General features: G+C 38.9%; 1 long non-coding RNA gene across 1 annotated transcript; it reads right to left on the reverse strand.

Annotated features, from left to right (window-relative positions):
* Positions 1-3,660: 3,660 nt before the first annotated feature.
* LOC311047685 lies at positions 3,661-5,652 on the reverse strand. The gene is made up of 2 exons (XR_014601032.1): positions 5,247-5,652; positions 3,661-3,980 (listed from the first exon to the last, which is right to left on the reverse strand). It is a non-coding gene; the product is annotated as an uncharacterized lncRNA (long non-coding RNA).
* Between the last annotated feature and the right edge of the window lie 348 nt (positions 5,653-6,000).

Below are 6,000 nucleotides of genomic sequence, written 5' to 3' on the forward strand. Positions count from 1 at the left end.
CTGAAGGAGTGAAGGAGCTAGGAGAAGGATCTGACAGGTTGATGTCTTTCCTTCAGGCAATGTTGAGTTATAATAGTTAAAATATTGGGCAGTTGGGTCTGCCCAGTACATGTATACCTCACCCGAAGCATGATGAGCTTGTAATGTGTATCCCTTGTTTATCCAATTGAGTCTTAATGAGAGAAAAAAAACTCCATTTTGGTGGCACACCAACAGAGATATTTTATTAATAGTTTGGCAGTGGATTTTTCATCTGATGTCCTAATAAAAGTGGTTCCTGAAGATGGAATACTAATTATGGATTGTTATTATTACGAAGGTGAAAATATCTTACGGTCTCTTACATTTGTAAGGGTGGAATCAGTTGTATGTTAATATATTAAGCTAATGTGATGTGAAGATACAGTACACTTGACTATGTGAAATGAAAGAGTGCAGTGGAGAGATGTTATATTTTAAACTGTGCAGCACAAATGCTGTCATCAGGTATGAAAACAGAGTTTGCAGTATATTTAATGTATCAATATTTATATAATGAATGTATATACGTACTAGTTCTGATGTGAACTCAAAAGTTAAACTGATCCAAAATATACTTGTCTTTGTCTTCATTTATGTACCAGTGGCAGCTCTGAAATAATTTCCTGAATGACAGGTAAGTAAATGTTCTTGAAAAATGGGACTGGGATGTGCGCTCCTCTTAATAAACTTTATTGAGGTAAATAGTGGAAAGGCTGAGAGGGAAACTGTGGTTTTCAGGTGGGATTCAAATAGGTCATCAAGTGCATAAGCAGGGCAACAGACAATTTAAAATGCTGGATATTCAAATAATGTGAAAAAAATGTGTATCATTTGGCATTCTCTTAAACAATATGTTTTATAAATGTTGGAGAAAAAAAGTGGTTTTGAACGGCTAAGTTCAAAAACAGTCTCCCCTGGTAAACTAACTTAAACTCCCTATAAACAAATACAAGGATACTTCTCATCAATAGACATTCAAGTTAACCTTATACGGTAGAGAGGCTTCCAGAGCATTGCAAATATATCTGGTTTTGAATGCTAGACATTTACAATGTTAATTTAAAAGCCAATATTTTACCAAGCACAGTAAATACAACTGTGCACAAGTTGCAACTTCCTCCACCCGTGATGTCATCACTGTGCAGTTCCATTCTGCTATACCTAACTATAATTATATGAAAATGATATTGATGTTGACTAGTAGTTAAATATCAGAAGTTGTCCCTTATCTGTTGCCCTACCTTTAACGGCTCAAATGATGGACAGGGTTAAAGACCCACTCCACCAAAAATCATATTTTTATGTGGTTAAAGTGTTCTTGAAGCTTAACCATGAAAACCCTGGTGTTTTTTTACAAACAAAATTGTGTTTTCAGATGGGCACTAAAAAAAACGTCTCAGGGCACACAAAACAGAGGGAGTTTGTGATGTCACACAAGCAAAGCCTCATCAAAGATAAGCATAATACACCTGTCATGCATTAGATTTTGGTTGTAAAAAAAAAGAAGAAAACATGCTTTAGACATGCAGAGTCCAAGAAATAATGGGTTTTTGTGGTTTAAGGGCAAGACCACTTTGGTAGAGGTTTGGGTTGTGAAGTTACCTTGCCATGATGTAACTCCAAAGGTGGACAAGAAATAAAAAATAATTGCATATATTAGATTATAATTCCAAATATGCTCCTCATTGACTTACATTGTGCAGTCAAACAGCTCTCAAAGTCACTCTTTTAGCATGTAAACTTGAATGTAACAATATAGAACATCACCAAACCCAGTACTGTTGAAAACCCCAGTACTGCTAAAATAAAAATGTTAACTTCCTGTTGATTTTGCTATTTTTATTAGAATTTTTACTGGATCCGGATCTTCAAATAGTAAAATCAACAGGAAGTTGACATTTTTATTTAAAAAAATAACAGGGTTTGGTGTTGTTCTATATTGTCTGAATCAGCTTTGTTTTGTGTTCGTTTACGGGCTAAAAGAGTGACTTTGAGAGCTGTTTCACTGTACAATGTAAGTCAATGAATAGCATATTTGGAATTATCAATTTCTAATCAATGGAGCAATTATTTTTTAGAGTTACATCATGGCAAGGTAACTACACAACCCAAACCTCTACAAAGTGGCCTTGCCCTTTACGCTTCAAAAACAACCACACTAAATATGATTTTGGGTGGTTTCTTAAACATTTATTTGAAAATATACCTATTTTTTTTGCAGTGGTTGTTGGGGTCATTTTGGTTTTCATTCAGTCACTTGTTCAGTTATTTCCTACAGCAGGGTGCAACACGAAAATAGTTAACTGGGCATTTTATTTTGAATAAAAGTAATCAAGTTTTTAATTTGACTTATTTACTCTATTCTTTTATAAATGTGTTTTAATACATGTCATGTACTGATGGGAAACATCAGGATTTGACTGGAGAATACTGTGCCTCTGGAATGGGCTCACAAGCACTAATGAAATCCCCCTGAAGCCTAATCTTAATTCAGCAACTTGTGGTGGACAGCGTAGACTTGTTAAGACTACTCAACACATATTGCAATGTGCTGCCTGCAAACTGTATCAGGACTAAAATAGCTTCAAATGGTCATTTACAGTAGACTCACTGGGGAGTCATCTAGTCTTAAGATGTGTTTTGGCCAGGACCCAGAGGATCTTATCAGAGATCCAGTTCATTGGTAAACCAAAACAGTTTCTCTCTTTCACACACACACACAAAACAAGGAGGCATATAAGGCCAGAACACATTCCTGTACAGCAAAGGGAAAGGCGAGGCATTTAAGGCCAGAACTTGGCCTTAAATGCCTGCTGTTTGTATATTGAAACCATGTTAACTTAGAAGATAGGATTGTTTTGTACGTGTTAGTATAATGTTCATTTAAAGTAGCTTCTTCTTCTTTCTATCATTTAAAGTAGCCCACATCATTTAAAGTAGTTTAACCCTAGCATAAAATAGTTGCCTTTAAATTAAATAAACCTTAAAATGGATCCAATATACTAAGTAATGTCAGTTAACTCCCATCATTGTCATCCATACTACGGCATGCCTTTTTTACACCTACCAGGAGTTGAACTCCCTTCCACAGCATTCAGGATCAGTGTGTGAAAAACGATTTTTTTGTAGTGTCATACATTTCAATGTTTTGGCTTATTTGATTGACCTGACATTTGTAGTTATGGGAACAGCACATGCCACTTTTAATATCATATAGACTGTGTGTACTATATGTTGCATGACACTGACTTGACAAGTTTAGCCGAGGTCATTGACTCAGCACATACATACAGGGTCATTCATAAAGTGTGCATGCATGTCTTCATGCAAATGTATGATACAGCACTAAATATAGGCTTATGCCTCACCTAACCCCTTACGAAGGAATATGGGCCAGAGGTAGGCTTGTGTGTGTGTTTATATCTTTGACACTCTGTAGGTCACCATTCAGTCCGCATGGGATAGAATGTTGCTCACAACTGTTCGATGCTGTAGCTCCCAAATGTGGCACATGTCAAAATACCAAGACCTCTTTTAATAGTAGTTTGTACTCACTGGAATTGGGATTAAAATGCAATTCTTTGAAAGAATTGTATCTGTAAGCATGCAGTAAAACAAAGTTCTACTTTTAACAACAGCAAAGTTGGTACTGTACATTTGTTTATTGGAAAGTGGTTGATAGTTGTACAAGTGTACATCTGAACAGGAAAAAAAAACAGTGCTGTGGAACTGGTCTTCTCCTCACATTTAAAAGTTAGGGGGGTAAGTTATTCTTGATCTTAAACAGCTTTTAGTTCCCCATGATGCTCCAGTCTCTCTCGTCTTCCATCTAACCCGACCCCATCCTCTCGTATCTGTCCAGGTTACTGTTTCTTCTTGTAATTCTCCAGGTTGGCCAATATGTAGCCAGAGGGACCAAGGATGGTGACGAACATGACTCCCAACACAAACGCCTGTTCCTGGAAGAGAAAATAATATGAATATAAAATAATTAAAATTAAACCAGGGAGATGAGGAGAATGAGATGCCATGGTATGTCTGGTATGTCTCTGAACCCAAAGCTGCTCTATGGGATATAGCACTACTAGACCATGCAGTCTGAATGGCATGTAGGACACATACAGTATATTTCTATATAATGTGTCTGATAATAATAATTTAGTTATTTTGTGCCAAAAAAAAAAGAATATGGGGCAATCTTGCATTACTCATGTAGACCCTAGTTGTTTCAGACCAATTAGGACAACTCAGGTGTTTTAAATCACACCTAGGCACAGATTACCTGCCTGCACTTTTCGACAAGCTTTGTCTATAGGATAATTCCTTTTAACAGGTCGTTCATGAAAGTCCTTGCTGTCTTGTTTCCTCATGACCTGCTCTATTTCTCACTCTGTTTATCACTCAAATAACAGTTTAGTGAAGTTGGCATACAAACAATATATACATTGAGAAAGCAAGAGGGACTGTAATGTAAAACAGGACAAATGCTTTAAGTGTCCAAAAGGTATTGTGATAGCAGAGACGCAACTGTCGTTTTAAAATCATGCCTTGTCATGCCTCCACTACTCCCCGGCAACTAAATTATGAACTGGCCATTGATACATACAGAGGGGGAATTAGGTGAGCTATAAATGTTAAGGTCTATGTAGGCCGATCACAATTATATCCCCAATAACCAATGCTTCATGTAAAAAACTAATTGAGCTCAGTATGCATGTGTATGGGTTGCTCTGCTAGTGTCTAGTGAAAAACAAGGTCATAGAGATTTGGCAGATGTCCAGATGGGCAACAGTGAGGAAAGCGACCATGATGAAAAATCTTATCTTACTCCTTACAACTTCCAGTACATTTTGTGTAAAATATGTTTAGCCTACAGTATGTGGGCAGGAGAGTCTGTGGTAAGTGGTATGGAATGAACAAGCCCTACCCTACTATGTGAATGTGTTATTTATTGACTGCTTCTCAGTCTGGCATCGAGCGGATTAATGGCGCATTGGCATTGTGGCCGCGCAACCCTGCAGTTTGCCTAATGGCGTAGGTAGTATTATTTCCGACCAAATTAAGCACTACTTCCACAAGTCATTTAAACATTCGACGCCACATACAATGAACTTAAACTTAAAATGCTTTCTATCAAGATAAGGAATATTATGCCAAACGTGCGCCATACTTAACGTAATGTTAAATTGTTGCCAACAACAAAGACAGACAGAAAGTGAACTTACTGCAGGAGACACTGGGTGTTTGGCAGGTTTGGAGGTTAGGTTGGCCCTGGAGACCATCTGGGTCCTCACTGCGGTCCTCAGCAGCCGAGCAGAAGCAGACAGAGCAGACATGATGCAGGTATTCACACTCAAAAACACAAAAAGGAGTCGAAGACGACAGAAATTCCTCTGCAAGACAATGGAGAGTGTCCTTCTAGAGCAGCCGTAGGATTGTAATGACTACCTACTTATTTGAGAGCAGCGCATGAGGTCATCCAGGGACAACCTATAAAGCGGCGGGGAGAGAGAGGGGGAGGAGAGAGAGAGATAGAGCTGTGTTTGTGTGTGTGGAGGGGGTGTGGGTTAGAGAGAGAGAGAGAGACGTGATATGCATCCAATTCAAAGAGTGTCTGTGACTGACAGTGTGTGTGTGTGTGTGTGTGTGTGTGTGTGTGTGTGTGTGTGTGTGTGTGTGTGAGTAGGATAAATAAATACAAAATGAAGGGGGGGGGTGAGCTCAAGACCAGCCTATCTCGGCTGTTAGCCTACTACACTTCCCACAAACGGTTTAAACACGGAACTGATCCCTGGTCAGAATTATGTACAAAACCTCCCCGACCCGTCACTGTTACACCATGTCGGAATTTAATTGGCCGTCTCTCTCCGTGACACGCCGACGTGATCCGCCCGACACAAACACACAAGTGCTGAGACATCCTCCCTGGCGCGTGTCCTCACTTCACCCCCACTACCTTCTGCAGGCTGCAGGCGGCGC

The sequence above is a fragment of the Gymnoscopelus microlampas genome (genome assembly GCF_963454915.1).
Source record: "Gymnoscopelus microlampas genome assembly, chromosome: 6".
NCBI classification, from domain to species: domain Eukaryota; kingdom Metazoa; phylum Chordata; class Actinopteri; order Myctophiformes; family Myctophidae; genus Gymnoscopelus; species Gymnoscopelus microlampas.